Here is a 16193-nt window from a genome sequence, read left to right as displayed (position 1 = left end):
ATTTAAGTCCCACTTGTTGCCTGATCATCTCAGGAGAGAATTTCTTATCACTTAAATTTATAAGATAAGTAATAGACAAATACGTCTGAAGTCCACTAATTTTATGATGGAGATTATTCTTAATGATAGCATCCGATTCAGCCAAACAAATCCATTTTCAAAGCTTCATTTTGTTGAGTGAAAGAAAACTACCCTGTGACTTTAGTTATGAGAAATGCTGTTGGAAATCAATAAAACAGCAGGTTTTTCCTAACCCAACATCTTTTCTGTCAATAAAAGTATACAATTATATGATGGAAAAATATCACATTTAGGGAGACAGGGAGCAGAACTAAAGACTATATTCCGCTGGATATATTCAGAGACAATTTGTAGGTGGCATGTATAAACTTGCCCCTCAAGAGTATTAATTTGTTATGACTGAAAGAGAACAGCTGGGGCCAAGGGCTGCATTGAGATCACAGCTGGGTAAACAGCAGCCTTTCACCCCACCAAGGGTTTGTCTGGTCAGGGTCACCACTTCCCACCACTGCTGTTTTGGCCACCCAGGAATATCCCCCAATTTATCTTCCTGAATTATATTCCCAAGTATCTGAAATTTTATCAGTTCTGAGAAGAGGAGATCTTTAGGGTGCTAACATTCTGGGAATATTTCTATTCCCCTAGTGTTGACTCAGTATTTCCCTCAGTATTGGAGAAACCCCAACAAATTTTTTGAGAATATTGCCTAGGAAGATCATTCCAAATTCTATTTCTGTGATGGTGGGAGAGGCAAACACTAGTAATTTGGTTGAGAATTAAGGAATAGTTGACAATGATTCCTCTACCTCCCTATACTTTAAAAGATAACATGCCTAAAAAGATGCTCATTTCTTCTTTGGATTATTTCTGTGATTTTTTGCTACTGTTTTGAATGAGATGTGTTTTTCTTATTTATTTTTAATTAGAAACACTATTCCTTTTTATTTTTCATGAATTTTTCTTCATTCATTTTATAGAGGTAAAATTCACGTGACATAAAAGTCATCATCGTAACCATTTTAATGTATACAATTCAGTAGTTTTTATCATATTCATAATGTAGTGCAACCATCACCACTAATTCTGGAATATTTTCATTACCCTAAAAAGAAACCCCATACTTATTAGCATTCACTCTCTATCTGCCCCTCACCCCAACTGCTGGCAATTACTATTCTACTTTCTGGCTCTATTTGGACCAGCGGAATTCCTGGGTCATGTGGTAGTAACTCTATATTTGAGTCTTTGAGGAAAGGCCAAAATGTTCCCCATAGTGGATTTTATATTTCCACCAGCAATGTAATTTCTCCATATTCTCATCAATACTTGCAATTTTCTGCGTTGTTTGTTGAAAATATATCCATCCTCATGGATGCGAAATAATATCTCATTGTGGTCTTCATTTGCATTTCCCTAATGATTAATGATGTTTAGCATCTTTTCATGTGCTTATTGGCCGTTTGTACATATTCTTTGGTGAAATTTCTTTTCAAGTTCTTTGTCCATTTATTAGTTGTCTTTCTGTTATTAAATTGTAAGATATCTTGATATAGTCTCAATACTAGAGCCTTATCAGATATATGATTTGCAAATATTTTCTCCCCTTCTATGGATTATCTCTTCACTTTCATGATAGTGTTCTTTGAAGCACAAAAGTTCTTAATTTTGACAAAATCCAATATATGTAACTTATTTTTTCCTTGTGCTTTTGGTATAATATTTAAGAAACAGCTGATCCAAAGACATGCACCTATGTTTCCGTCTAAGGTTTTACAGGTTTAGTGCTTACATTTATGTTTTTGATAGACTATGAGTTAATTTTTATATATGATACGAGTTTAGCATCAAAGTTCATTCCTTTGCTTGTGGATATCCCATTGTTCCAGCACCACTTATTAAAAAGATTATTCTTTCCTCAATGAATGGTCTTGGCAACCTTGTTGAAAATCAATTGATCATAGATGTATGAGTTTGCTTCTGGGTTCTCAATTGTATTCCATTGCTCATTTTGTCTGTCCTTATGTCAGTACCACACTTTTGATTACTGTAGCTTTGTATTAAATTTTGAAATAGAGACATGTGAGTCCTCCAACTTTCTATTTCTTTTTCAAGATTATTGTGGCTATTCAGGGTTCCTTGCAATTCTATATGCATTTTAGAATCAACTTATCCTTTTCTGAAAAAAAAAAAAGGTTAGAATTTTGATAAAGATTGCATTGAGTCTGTAGATAAATTTAGGGAGTATTGCCATGTTAGCAATATTAAGTCTTCCAATCAACGAACATGGTATGTCTCTTTCAGTTTCCATGAACAACGTTTTGTAGTTTTCTACATATCTTAACATGTACCTGGGTAAATTTATTCCTAAATATTTTAATATTTTTGATGCTATTGTGAGGGAATTTTTTTCTTACTTTCATTTGCAGATTAGTCATTGCATGTATACAGAGATACAATTATTTTTATATATTTATCTTATATCCTGCTACTGTGCTGAACTTGTGTATTAGTTCTGATAGTTTTTTAAGTGGATTCCTTAAATACACAAAGATCATGCCATCTACCTGATTCCTAATAGATCATCTATTCATAATAGATAGTTTTACTTCTTCTTATCCAATCTAGCTGCCTTTTTCTATCTTTTTCTTGCTTAATTGCCCTGGCTTGAACTTCCAATATAATATTCAACAGAAGTGAGAGTGGACATCCTTTTCTTGGTCCTGATCTTAAAGGAGAAGCTTTTGGTTTTTCACCATTAAGTACAATGTCAGCTGTGGGTTTTTCATAGATGCTCTTTATCAAGTTGAGAAAGTTCCCTTCTATTCCTAGTTTGTTGATTGTTTTTATTATGAAAGAGTGTTTTATTTTGTCAAATGATTTTTCTTTGTCTATTGAGATGATCGTGTAGGGTTTTTTAAAATCACTTTTATTCTGTTCATATGGTGTATTATATTCATTGATTTTTCTATGTTGATCCATCCTTGTATTCCTAGGACAAATCTCACTTGGTCATGTGTTTAATATACTGAGGTATTTTGTTTGCTAGTGTTTTGCTGATGATTTTTGTGTGTATATTCATGAGAAAAATTGATCTATAATTTTCTTTTCTTGTCCTATCTTTGTCATCTTTGGCAATAATGATCTCATAGAATGAGATAAGAAGTATTCCCTGCTCTTGTGATTTGGAAGAGTTTGGGAAAGATTGGCCTTAATTCTTCTTTAAATGTTTCATATTTTCATATTCATATGTTTCAATTTACCAGTGAAGACATCTGATTCTGGGCTTTTGTTTGTTGGAAGTTTACTTTTTTTAAAGGTATGCTTTTTGGTGAGGAAGATTGGCTCTGAGCTAACATGTGTTGTCAGTCATCCTCTTTTTATTTTCTCCCCAAAGCCTCAGTACACAGTTGCATACCTAGTTGTAAGTCGTTCTGGTTCTTCTATGTGGGATGCTACCACAGCACAGCTTGATGAGTGGTGTGTAGGTCTGCATCCAGTATCCTAACCTGCAAACCCTGGGCTGCCAAAGCAGGACATGCAAACTTAACCACTCAGCCACAGGTCCAGCCCTTGTTAGAAGTTTCTTGATTACTTATTCAATTCCTTACTTATTGTGGATCTATATAGATTTTCTATTTCTTATTGAGTGAGTGTTGTAATTTATGTGTTTTGAAAATTTTCTTGATTTCATTTAGGATATCAAGTTTGTTGGTCATACAATTGTTCGTATTATTCCCTTATAATCTTTTAATTTCTGTAAGGATGATAGTAATATCCCCACTTTAATTCCTGATATTAACAATTTTATTTCTCTCATGTTTTCCCAGTCTAGCTAAAGGTTTGTTGATTTTTTTCAAAGAAATGGCTTTTCATTTTGTTGACCATCTCTGTTGTTTTCTTGTAACCTTTTATTCCCTTCACCCATTTCTTTCACTCCAACCCCCACCTCTGGTAATCACCAATCTGTTCTCTGTATCTATGAGCTTGGTTTTTGTTGTTGTTGTTGTTAGATTCCACATATTAGTGAGAACATATGGTATTTGTATTTCTCTGTCTGAATTATTTCACTTAGCATAATGCCCCTGAGATCTATCCATATTGTTGCAAATGGCAAGATTCCATTCTTTTTTATGGCTGAATAATATTCCATTGTACCACAATTTCTTTATCCATTCATCTATCAATGGACACTTAGGTTGTTTCTGTATCTTGGCTAATGTAAATAATGCCTCAATGAACATGGGAATGCATATACCTGTTTGAGTTAGTGTTTTCATTTTCTTTGTATGAATACCCAAAAGTAGAACTGCTAGATCATAGGGTAGTTCTATTTTTAACTTTTTGAGGAAAATCCATTCTGTTTTCCATAGTGGCTGTACTAATTTACAGTCCTACCAATAGTGCACAAGGGTTTCCTTTTCTCCACATCCTTGCCAACTTGCTATTTCTTGTCTTTTTGATAATAACCATTCTAACTGGTGTGACATAATATTTCATTGTAGTTTTGATTTGCATTTCCCTGATGATTAATGGTGTTGAGCATCTTTTCATGTACCTGTTGGCCATCTGTATATCTTCTTTGAAAAAACGTCTAGTTAGATCTTCTGCTCATTTTTTAATCAGTTTTTTTATTTTTTGGTATTGAGTTATATGAGTTCTTTATGTATTTTGGATATTAGCCCCTTATCAGATGTATGACTTGAAAATATTTTCTACCATTTGGTAGGTTGCCTTTTCATTTTGCTAATGGTTTCCCTTGCTGTGCAGAAGCTTTTAAGTATGATATAGTCCCACTTATTTATCTTTGCTTTTGCTTCTTTTGCTTTTGGTGTCAAATTCAAATAGTCATCTCCTAGACCTCTATCAAGGAGCTCACCATCTATGTTTTCTTCTAGGAGTTTTATGATTTCAGATCTTACATTCAAGTCTTTAATTGATTTTGAGTTAATTTTTGTGTATGGCGTAGGCCAGTGGTTGAGTTTCATTGTTCTGCATGTGACTGTCCAGTTTTCCCAACACCATTTATTGAGGAGACTGTCCTTTTTCCATTCCATATTCTTGACCTCTTTGTTATAAATTAATTGGCCATATATGAATGGGTTTATTTCTGTGTTTTCTATTCTCTTCCATTGATCTATATGTTTGTTTTTATGCCATTATCATACTGTTTCAATTACTACAGCTTTGTAATATAATTTGAAATCAGGGAATGTGATGCCTCCAGCTTTGTTCTTTCTCAAGATTACTTTGCCTAGTCAGCATTTTTTTGTGATTCCACACAAATTTTAGGATTATTTATTCTATTTCTTCGAAAAATGCCATTGGAATTTTGAGAGGGATTGCATTAAATCTGTAGATTGCTTTGGGTGGTATGGACATTTTAACAATATTGATTCTTCCAATCCATGAGCATAGACTATCTTTCCATTTATTTGTTTCTTCTTTAAATTCTTTCATTAAAATCTTGTAGTTTTTAATATACAGGTCTTTCACCTCTCTGGTTAAATTTATTCCTAGGTCTTTTTTTTTTTAAATGCAATTGTAAATGGGATTGTTTTCTTTATTTCTCTTTCTAATTGTTCATAATTACCGTATGGAAACACAACAGATTTTTGTATATTGATTTTGAATCCTGCAACTTTACTGAATTCATTTATTAGTTCTACCAGTTTTTTTATGGAATCTTTAGGGTTTTCTATATGTAATATCATGTCATCTGCAAATAGTGACAGCTTTACTTTTTCCTTTTCAATTTGGATGACTTTTCTTTCATTTTCTTGCCTAGTTGTTCTGGCTAGGACTTCCAATTCTATGTTAAATAAAAGTGCCAAGAGTGGGCATCCTTGTCTTCTTCCTGATCCTGGAGGAAAGCCTTTCAACTTTTCACCATTGAGTATGTTGTTAGCTGTGAGCTTGTCATATATGGCCTTCATTATGTTGAGGTACATTCCCTCTATACCCACTTTGTTGAGAGTCTTTTAACATAAGTGGATGTTGAATTTTTTCAAATGCTTTTTCTGCATTTATTGAGATGATCATATGACTTTTATCCTTCATTTTGTTGATGTGGTACATCACATTGACTGATTTGTGAATGTGGAACCATCCTTGCATCCCTAGAAGAAAATCCATTTGATCATGGTGCATGATCTTTTTAATGTATTGTTGAATTTTGTTTGCTAGTATTTTGTTGAGGGTTTTTGCGTTTATGTTCATCAGAAATATTGGCCTGTAATTTTCTTTTCTTGTGGCATCATTGTCTGGTTTTGGTATCAGGGTAATGCCAACTTCATAAAATAAATTTGGAAGAGTTCCCACCTCTTGTATTTTTTGGAAGAGTTTGAGAAGGATTGGTACTAATTCTTCTTTGAATGCTTAGTAGAATTTGCCAGTGAAGCCATCTAGTCCTGGACTTTTGTTTGTTGGAATGCTTTTGATTACTAATTCAATCTCTTTACTAGTAATCACTCTATTCAGATTTTCTGTATAATCATGATTCAGTCTTGGTAGGTCTTATGCTTGTATGAATTTATCCATTTCTTCTAGGTTGTTTTATTTGTTGGCATATAATTGATCATATTTGTCAAAGATTCTCTGTTTTTTGATTCTCTAGTTTATTTATCTCTGTTCTACTTTTCACTATTTTCTTCTTTCTTGTTTTGGGTTAAATTTGTTACTTTTTTCCAGTTTTTTAAGGTGCAAGTTTAGGTTATTGACTTGAGATTTTTTGTCTTTTTTAATGTAAGCTATAATTTACCTCTGAGCACTGCTTTAGCTACATCCCATAAATTTTGGTATATTTTGTTGTTGTCATTTCACTCATCTCAAAATATTTTCTAATTTTCTTTGTGGTTTCCTCTTTGTCCCATTGGATAGTTAAGAGTGTTGTTTAATAAAAACATATGTGTGAATTCCTCAAATTTCCTCTTGTTATTGATTTGTAATTTTATCCCGTTGTGGTTGGAGTCCATACTTTGTACGACTACAGTATTTTTAAATTTATGTAATTTATTTTGTAGCCAAACAGATGGTCTATTCTGGAGAATGTTCCTTGTGCAGTTGAGAAGAATGTGCATGTTACTGTTGTTGATAGGAGTGTTTTAGTTTAGATAGATAAGATAGACAGATAGTTAGGTAGATAGGAGTGTTAAGTCTAGGTGGTATAGTGTTGTTCAAGTCTTATATTTCTTTGCTGATCATTGTCTAGTTGTTTTGGTCATTATTGAAGTCTCTGACCATAAATGTTGAACTGGCTGTTGCTCCCTTCAATTCTGTCAGTTTTTCATATATTTTGTGGCTCTGTTGTCATATTCACATGTGTTTTTATTTGCCATGTCTTCTTGATGAATTGACCTTTTTATATAGTATTCTTTTTGTCTTTCAAATCAATGTTCATCTTAAAGTCTATTTTGTCTCATATTAATATAGCCACTTCAACTATCTTTTTGTTACTATTTGCTCAGAATATATTTTTCAATGTTTTTTCTTTCAAATTATTTGTCTCTTTGGATTAAAAGTGAGTATCTTTTAGAGAGGTTATAGTTAGATCAGGTGCTTTTTAAAAAAATCAATTCTATTACTCTATTTGTTAGTTGGAGATTTTAATCCATTTATTGTTAATGTGATTCCTAACAAGGAAGAACTTACTTTTGTCATGTCACCATTTGTTTTCCATGCATCTTTTGTCTTTTCTGTTTCTCAGTTCTTCCATTACTGCTTTCTTTGGTCAAATAGTTATTTTCTTGTGTATCATTTTAATTCACTTTAATTTCTTTTACTATGTATTTTTTAAGGTTGCTCTGGGAATTCCAATTAACACGTTAATTTATAGCTATCTTATTCAGATTAATAACACCTTAATTATAATACTATACATAAACTTTGCTCCAATATAGCCCTTGCCCCCCCTTTATGTTATTGTCGCAAATTACATTAATGTAATCATTAATATAGATTTAATATTGTTTTGTGAGTTGTTTTGTAAATCATGTAGAAAAAGAGAGTTACAAACAAAAACATATATATACTGACTTTTATATTTACTTCTGTAGTTACTTTTACCAATGTTTTTTATTTCCCTTTGAAGATTCAAATTACTGTCTATTGTTCTTTCATTTCAGCCTGAAGGATTCCCTTTAGCATTTCTTGTATGGCAGCTCTACTAGCAACAAATTTTCTATTTTTGTTTACACAAAGTATATTATTTTTTCATTCATTTTTGAAGAATGTTTTCACTTTATATAGACTTTTTAGTTGACAGGATTTTTTGTGTTTTTTTCCCTAGCATTTTGAACATGCCATCCCACTGGCTTCTGTACTAAACGGTTTCTGATGAGAAATCAGCTGTTGATTTTATTGATGACCTCTGGTGCATAATAAGATGCTTCTCTCTTGCTGCTTTCAGTTTCTCTCTTTAGCTTTTGATAGTTTGATTATAATGCATCTTTGTGTGCATCTCTTTGAGTCTATCCTACTTGAAGTTTGTGGAACTTCTTAGATGTGTAGATTTAAGTTTTTCATCAAATTTGAGAAGTTTTTGGCCATTATATCTTCAAATATTCTTTCTGTTCCTTCCTTTTCTTTTCTTCATTTTTCTTTATTCTTTTGTCTTTTTGCCCTTCTGACTGGATAATCTTGATAGACTTATCTCCAAATTCACTAATCCTTTCTTCTGCCTTCTCCAATCTACTGCTGAGCAAGTTTAGTGAATTTTTTCATTTCAATTATTGTAGATATAAACTCCAGAATTTCTTTTTTTTAAACTTTCTATCTTTTTATATATATTCTCTATTTGGTGAGACCCATTTTCATGGTTTACTTTTGTTCTTTGTCCATGGTACTTTTTAACTCTTGATCATTTTTATTATGGTTGCTTTAAAGTGTTCTTCGAATATCCAATGTCTAGGCTTCCTCAGAAACAGTTTCCATTAATTACTTTTGTTCCTATGCATGGGGTGTGGTTTTTGTTTGGACCAGGGCACATCCTCTATTTAATGTTGGCTTAAGCAATGGTAGCTCTGTAGAGATTGCACCTCAACTGCCAATGTCTAATAGGTATTCATCTTGTGAATACCACAGGGATGAGGTAGGATTTTTCTCCTATCCTTGTATTTGATTCTGTAACACTCCAAACTGGTAAAATTTTTGCATTTGCGGTACAGTCATGCATTGCTTAACAATAGAGATACATTATGAGAAATGTGTCGTTATGTGATTTTGTCATTGTGTGAACATCGTAGAGTATACTTACACAAACTTAGATGGTATAGCCTAGTACACACCTAGACTATGTGGTACTTATCTTATGGGGCTGCAGTTGTATATGCAGTCCACTGTTGACAGAAATGTTATGTGTCGCATGACTGTACTTAATACTTGAGGATAGAATAACTACTGATGTAATTCTGAAGCCCCCAGTGTTTCACCAACCAAACACACGTTCTCTATTATTTTGTACAATTTCAGTCCTGGAATGAGTGTAGAAAGATTAATGGTGAGTGGCAGAATTCTGTCTACTTCTAAAAGTGGAGGAATGTCTACCTTCTTTTGTTGTTTGGCATGGAGCAGACAGTAAGGGAGATGAAATAACTTCTTACCCTATTCATTTTCTGTTTCATAAAACATTGCTTGTAAAGCTACAAGTGTATTTTTCTTAATCCAACACCTAGAGTTGAGTAGCAATTGGAAATTCTAGACTTAAGTAACAGGTTTTCTATCAGTCTTTATTTTTGGAAGACATGAATTTTCATCTTATTCTGCTTCTTCATAGGTATTTTAGTGATAAATTGGAGCTTCTGCAGCAGAAGTTCCCAGCCAGATGCACTTTAAGCTGGAAGAAGACAGTGTGTTCTTTGTGTTCACACATGTCCTGCAGCCAAAGAATGCTATCATACTCCTTTGGAGTTTTTGATTTTTTAAATTTTCCCCAGCAGGGCCAACCAAGACTTGCAATCTTTAAAGTTGATGAACTGTAAAGTGATCAGATTCACTTGACACTATGTAAAGCACAAAGCCTTTGGGTTTTATTATCTGTGCTGGATTTAATGAGCCATATGAGAAAAATAAAATTAACACCTCATCATTGTGGGATGTTTAAAACAAAGACAATTAGCAGCACAGGGAGATGTCCAACCTAATCTGAGGTCCTAGCAACCCTTAAGGGGTAGTTGTGCTGTTTGATGTGCTTCCCAGGAGTTGAGGACTGAGATTTCTGCATGGTTAGGTCCTGCTTTAGATGAAAACCTAGAGTGTGAGCAATCAGAGGGATGAGTGCTCTGGATGTGTTCTGTCATGTTGACTACATCAAATACACTTTCCTTGTAGATCCTGATTCCCTTTATAAACTTGAAAAAGAACAGAGGTTGCAATTAAACGAATGAGTCACCAAGTGAAAAATTCTTCATCAGCACCACACATCTGTGGGACAAATGTGAGAAACGAGCATGGGAAGTCACAAGGACTGCCGACAGGGACAGCTCATTTCACTTCCATCAGAAAGGACATTTAGCTTTCCTGAAACAGAGTTCAAAGGAGGAAACTATCAGTCTTTAAACACACACACATATGCGTGCACAAACACACATGGGTCGCCTTTGGGGTCATCTATCTCTGCTTCAAATCTGTGTTACCTTAAACTGAATCCTGAAGTCTAATGGTTTAGGCTGATTAAACTTCCATTTCTGGGGCATCTGACAGTGCATATATGGTATCTTAATTCTAAGAGTGAGCATTTATTAGCATTAACAAGAAACAAATCTGTGGCAATGGTTCAACTAGAAGTAGAGAAATAGATTGAACTGAGATGACTCTATTCTATTTAAGCCTGTAATGTTGCTTTACTTCACAAAAAACACATCCTTGCGCTTGGCTTGATAGCTTCAATCATGTGGCTGATCCTACCTTCCTCTCCCTGCACTTCTCCCTGCACCCAAATCCTATTTCTTCCCCACTGTTTCCCTCTAGATCAGTTCTGTCCAATAGCAATTATAGAAATGTTCTATACCTACACCACCTAATAACGTAGCCATTAGTCACACATACCTATTGAGGACTTGAAATGTGGTTAGTGCAACTGAAGCACAGAATTTTTAATATTAGTTCATTTTAATTAATTTAAATTAAAATTTAAATAACCTCACATGGCTAGTGGCTACTATATTGAACAACATAGCTGTAGATTCTTACTATTTCAAGTTTGGTCCCCACGCCAGTAGCATCACCTGGGAACTTTCAGGCATTGAGAATCTCAGACTCCACTCAGACATACTGAGTCTAAATCTGAAGTTTAACGAGCTTCTGGGTGATTTACATATTCTATAACGTTTGAGAAGTACTGCTCTAGGCAGCTATTTATTCTTCAAAATTCAAGTCTAGAGTCATTCCTTTAGGTAGCCAGGACCAGCTTATCAGCAGTAGGCACAGTGCCAAGGGCCCATATATTCATATTTATGCATACACAGTCATAAGTTATCATTTTATATATATGTATGGAAGAAGGGACCCATGAAGGTAAAAGTGCCTAGGACCCATGAAAGTCATAATGAGGCCCTATTGGTAACAGCTTTGCCTCCTAAGTCTGACTCAGTGCCGTCTCTTTCTCCCTTTCATGGCTTGCTGATCATTCTCACCCCACTGTGCTACAATTACACGCTCATATGCCCACTTTCCCATTATCCTCTAAGCGCCTTAAAGGCAAGAACAGTGTATCTTACTCGTATCTATAGCACTGAGTCTGTGTCATGTCGTACATCTGGTGCTCGATAAATGTACAAAGGAAGGATGGAAAGAAGGTGGGAGTAGATTCGAATAGATTTAGTAGTTACTTCCTACTGGAGGGAGTGAATACTTACAGACACATCTCTTAAGCTGATTTTGATAAGATGAAAATTGAAATCTAACCCTCAAAGTCACTATAAACCAGCCTCTCATTCGGAGGTCTTGGGAGGTTCTTGTGTTTCCTGCCAGAAAACCATGACGAATGAGCTCCGGTGAAAAGAAAGAGCACTGCTCTTAGGGTTAGGAAAACTCAGTGTTTTTCTTTATTGTGTCACTAATTGTTTTTACATTTTGACATGTCGTTTTACTTTTTATATCTCAACTTTCCATTGGTAAAATAAGATAATGAAGAGCTAACTCTTATTGACCTCTTACTATGGGTCAGTGACTTTTCTAACAGCTTCTAGTGATTAATTCATTTACTTTTCATAAAATCTTTATTGTCGTCCCATTTTAAGGGTGAAGTAACCAAGGCACAAAGAGCTTAACTATCTTGCTTAAGATCACACAGCTAGGCACTAATGGAGTCAGTCCTGAAACTCAGGCTGACTCCAGAGTCTAAGTTGAACCATTAGTCTATCTTGTCATAGATACATGACTGCATCTCATATAGCGTTACGAACAGAGTTATGTTCCCCCCAAATTCATATGTTGAACTCCTAACACTTATTACCTCACAATGTAATAGTAGTTAGAGATAGGATCTTTAAAGAGATAATTAATTTTAAATGAGGCCGTTAGAGTGGGCCTTAATCCAATATGACTGATGTCCTTATAACAAGAAATTAGGACACAGATGTGTACAGAGGGAAGACATGTGAAGACATGGGAAGGAGATGGCCATCTACAAGCCAAGGAGAGAGGCCTCAGAAAAAAATAAGTTGGCCAACATCTTAATCTTGATCTTGGACTTCTAGCCTCCAGAACTGTGAGAACATAAACTTTTATTCTTTAAGCCATCTGGTCTGTGGTACTTTGTTATGGTAGTCCGAGTAAGCTATTACGTATAGCATGAGACTTCTTAAATAATAATAAATGAAGGCTTAGTTTTTCCTACTAAAACATGAAAATGTAGGCTCTCATTTACTTATTCATTCATCCAACAGACATTATCTTCTATTATGTCAAAGCACTATATTGGTTGCAGCAAAAGATAAAATTACGTAGATATGTCTATATGATTATATCATAAATTAATATTTTATTGATTTGTTCTCACTCTCTCCCATCAGAATGTAAGCTCCAGGAAGGCAGACTGTGTTGAATAAATATCTGTGGTTTGGGTGAATGAACGAGAGAGGCTGTTGAACAAGGTCCACTGTTTGGGTCATGGGATAACATTCTAAACAGGCTGTTGTTGTTGTTGCTATTTTACTACACCCTCTCTGTCCTTCTTTCTAAACGCATCTTTCTTGTCAAACACCAGCAACACCCTCCCTCTCAGTTCCCAGCTAGATGACTTACATTTTCTCTGGCTCCCCTTCTTCCTAGCTCTTTGACACTTTTGGTTAAGCCTTTCGCTTCCTCCTCCAGCCTCACAGGTCCCTCCCTCTGTGCCCTTCCTTGGTGCAGCATTACAAAATCTTCAACTCTTTCTGATAAAATAGACACTTTTTGGATAATGGATGTGGAATAAAGATGGTTGGAGGAGAAGGTGAGAAGAGAGAAAATTGAGCTGGCAACTTCAGGATTTACTTTGATGGGCTGGGTGAAGGAGGGAATTTTGTGATCATTGTGAACAGTCTCCTGTTGAGACTTTTCATTTCATCAAAGAAGAACCCTCTTTTCAAGATGCCTACAATCCAATAGTGAGCAAAAGACATCTGGATTAAAAAATGACAATACTAAAAAAAAAAAAGTGATAATTTTCTATTAGTATGCCCAGCTCTATGTTTTAGTTATCTATGGCTATATATCAAATTATCCCAAAATATAATAGTTTAAAAGAACAAATATTTATTATCTCACAATTTTTGTAAGGAAAGGGTCTAGATGCAGCTTACATTGTTATTGGCAGGATTCCGTTCCTCACAGTTTACTGGACTGAGTTCCTTGGCTGGTGGGTGTCTCCATAAGCAGCTCACAACATGGCAGCTGGCTCCCATTGGAGCAAGCAAGCCAAAGAGCCAGGGAGAGTGAGCAAGATGAAAGCCACATTCTTTTTAAACCTAATCTCAGAAGTGACACTCCTCACTTTCACCTCATTCTATTTGATAGCAGCAAGCGACAAAGTGTGGCCCTCAGTCAAGGGTAGGGGATTATACAAGGGTGTGAATACTAGGAAGTGGGGATCATGGGAGCCATCTTAGAGACTACCTACCACACTCAAGTTGCCATTTAGTAGATACACTGTGAGAGGCACAGAAAAAGGACAAGGAAACTTTGGAGAAGGAAGGGGGTATAGGAAAGGCTCTTTAGAGGAGAAGACCCTTTATTGGACTTTGATGTTGAGTAGCATTAGGTCATGTAGAAGTGAGGGAAACATGTGTATAAGGAAAGAAATAGCACCAATGAGAACCTGGAGGAAAGAAAACGGGACAGAAAAAATATTAGATCTGGTATCATTAAAGGTGTCATTCTATGTACACCATTTGTGACTTTTACTATATGCTGAAGTAATGAAGTCTTCTTCTTGGTGAGTGGTGGCCTGTCTTAGTCAGCTCGGGCTGCTGTAACAAAATACTATGCACTGAGAGGCTTAAACAACAGAAATGTATTTCTCACAGTTCTGGAGGCTGGAAGTTTGAGATCAGGGTCCCAGCACGGTCAGTTACTGGTGAAGCCTTCTTCCTGGCTTGCAGGCAAGTGCCTTCTAGATGTATCATCACATGGTGGAGATAGAGAGGTTGAGAGAGAGAGAGAGCAAGCTATCTGGTTTCTTCTTATAAGGACATTAATCCCACATTAAGACTTCATCTAAACCTAACTACCTCCCAAAGGCCCCAGTTCCTAACACCAGCTGCTTGGGGGTTAGGGCTTCATCATATGAATTTTTGGAGACACAAACATTCAGTCCATAATATGATCTTGTTCAGAATTTTTGCAAAAAAACTAAAATTCTTGAAGAATGAAACTACAGTTCTTGAGACGTTTAAATCCAAAGATTTAAAAAGACAGATGTCACTGTGTTCATTTGGTTGGCTTTTCCTCAATTTTGAAAACCATCCATGCTCATCCTTCCTCTCTTTCTCTGCTCTTTTGGTTAATGTACTTGCCATGTGGTGATTTTGCAGCACAACCATCAAAATTTTCAGACCTGTTCTAAAGTATTTAAAACTTGGGTTGCTTTAGAAGTTGAAAACAAAAATGCAAATGATTTATGGTGACAAAAGGTTTTGAACTATGCAATAAATAATAATATTAAGTAGCAAGTGCAACATTTGTTTTTGTTTCCAACCAGAAGAAAGTTCTTCCTAGGGGATTGCCTGAGTCTAAAAGAAGACATCAAGCATTAAGCTTATACTACAAAGACCAGCCGTACATTCCAAGTCGAAAAGGAACAGACTCTCTTAAGAGTGATCTTCACATCTTCTTGCCTGCTCCCTGCTGTCACTGACAGTAGAGAAGAGGAACATTTATCTATGTGGAAGCAAATGTTTCCGTAATAAAGAAATCTAAAGTATAAGCACTTGGTTAAAAATAGACTAACCGACATTGATTCCTTGAAAAAAATTATTCAGCAATGTATGTAACAGGTAAGTTTCTGAATTAAATACAAATGTTTCAAAGTCTATGGCTATATTTTAAGTAGCTTGTTTTGGGGCTCTAGAGAGAAAGAATGATTGAGAATAAAAATTAAGAATTGTTTTATCTTTCCCATTAGTCACATTTTTTAAAAGCATCATTCATTTTTATTTAAAATTCTGGGCAAATTTCAAAGTTATACTTTGAGTTACCTATTAATACAATATCGAAAGGTCTGAGATTTTAACTTTAGAAATGTTTTGACATTTTTATTCATTTTACTGTTCAATCTATTACTTTAACGCCATCAGAAAATGGGGGAAAATCTAATGATTTTAATTAACTGAAAAGGGAAGGCATACAAATGATCTGTTGCCAGGAGATGTAAAAATACGTCTCATTAAAGGTACTATGTCAACACTGGGTGTTGGTGGCTGCAGGGGCAGGGGTGGGTAGGTGAGGGGTGGAGCTGTAGGGGGAGGCTATGAAAGGCGAGAAGAGGAAGGCTGTTTTCATGCTAATATATAGTGTTATGTTATCCTGAATTGTGGCTTATCTTTCTTTCTTCCCTCCATCCCTTCTTCCCTCTCTCCTTTTTTTTCCTCCTTTGCTTTCTTCCTTTCTTAAGTGGAGAGATAAAACAATTTCCTGTAAATTTGAGAATGAGTTAGAGGTAGGTCAGTGGGGAATTGGAAAGACCTGATGACCTCTAG

At 35.1% G+C, this 16193-nt stretch overlaps 1 long non-coding RNA gene across 1 annotated transcript in view; it reads left to right on the top strand.

The window, feature by feature from the left end:
• LOC138920303 (uncharacterized) overlaps positions 1 to 16193 on the top strand; it is a 73172-nt gene that overhangs the window by 13136 nt on the left and 43843 nt on the right. The window contains exon 2 of the long non-coding RNA XR_011431211.1: positions 15197 to 15491. This is a non-coding gene — a long non-coding RNA (uncharacterized lncRNA). The remainder of the gene's footprint in view (positions 1 to 15196; positions 15492 to 16193) is intronic.

The sequence above is a fragment of the Equus caballus genome, chromosome 23 (assembly GCF_041296265.1).
Source record: "Equus caballus isolate H_3958 breed thoroughbred chromosome 23, TB-T2T, whole genome shotgun sequence".
NCBI classification, from domain to species: domain Eukaryota; kingdom Metazoa; phylum Chordata; class Mammalia; order Perissodactyla; family Equidae; genus Equus; species Equus caballus.
This window is presented reverse-complemented; position numbering and strand designations above follow the sequence as displayed.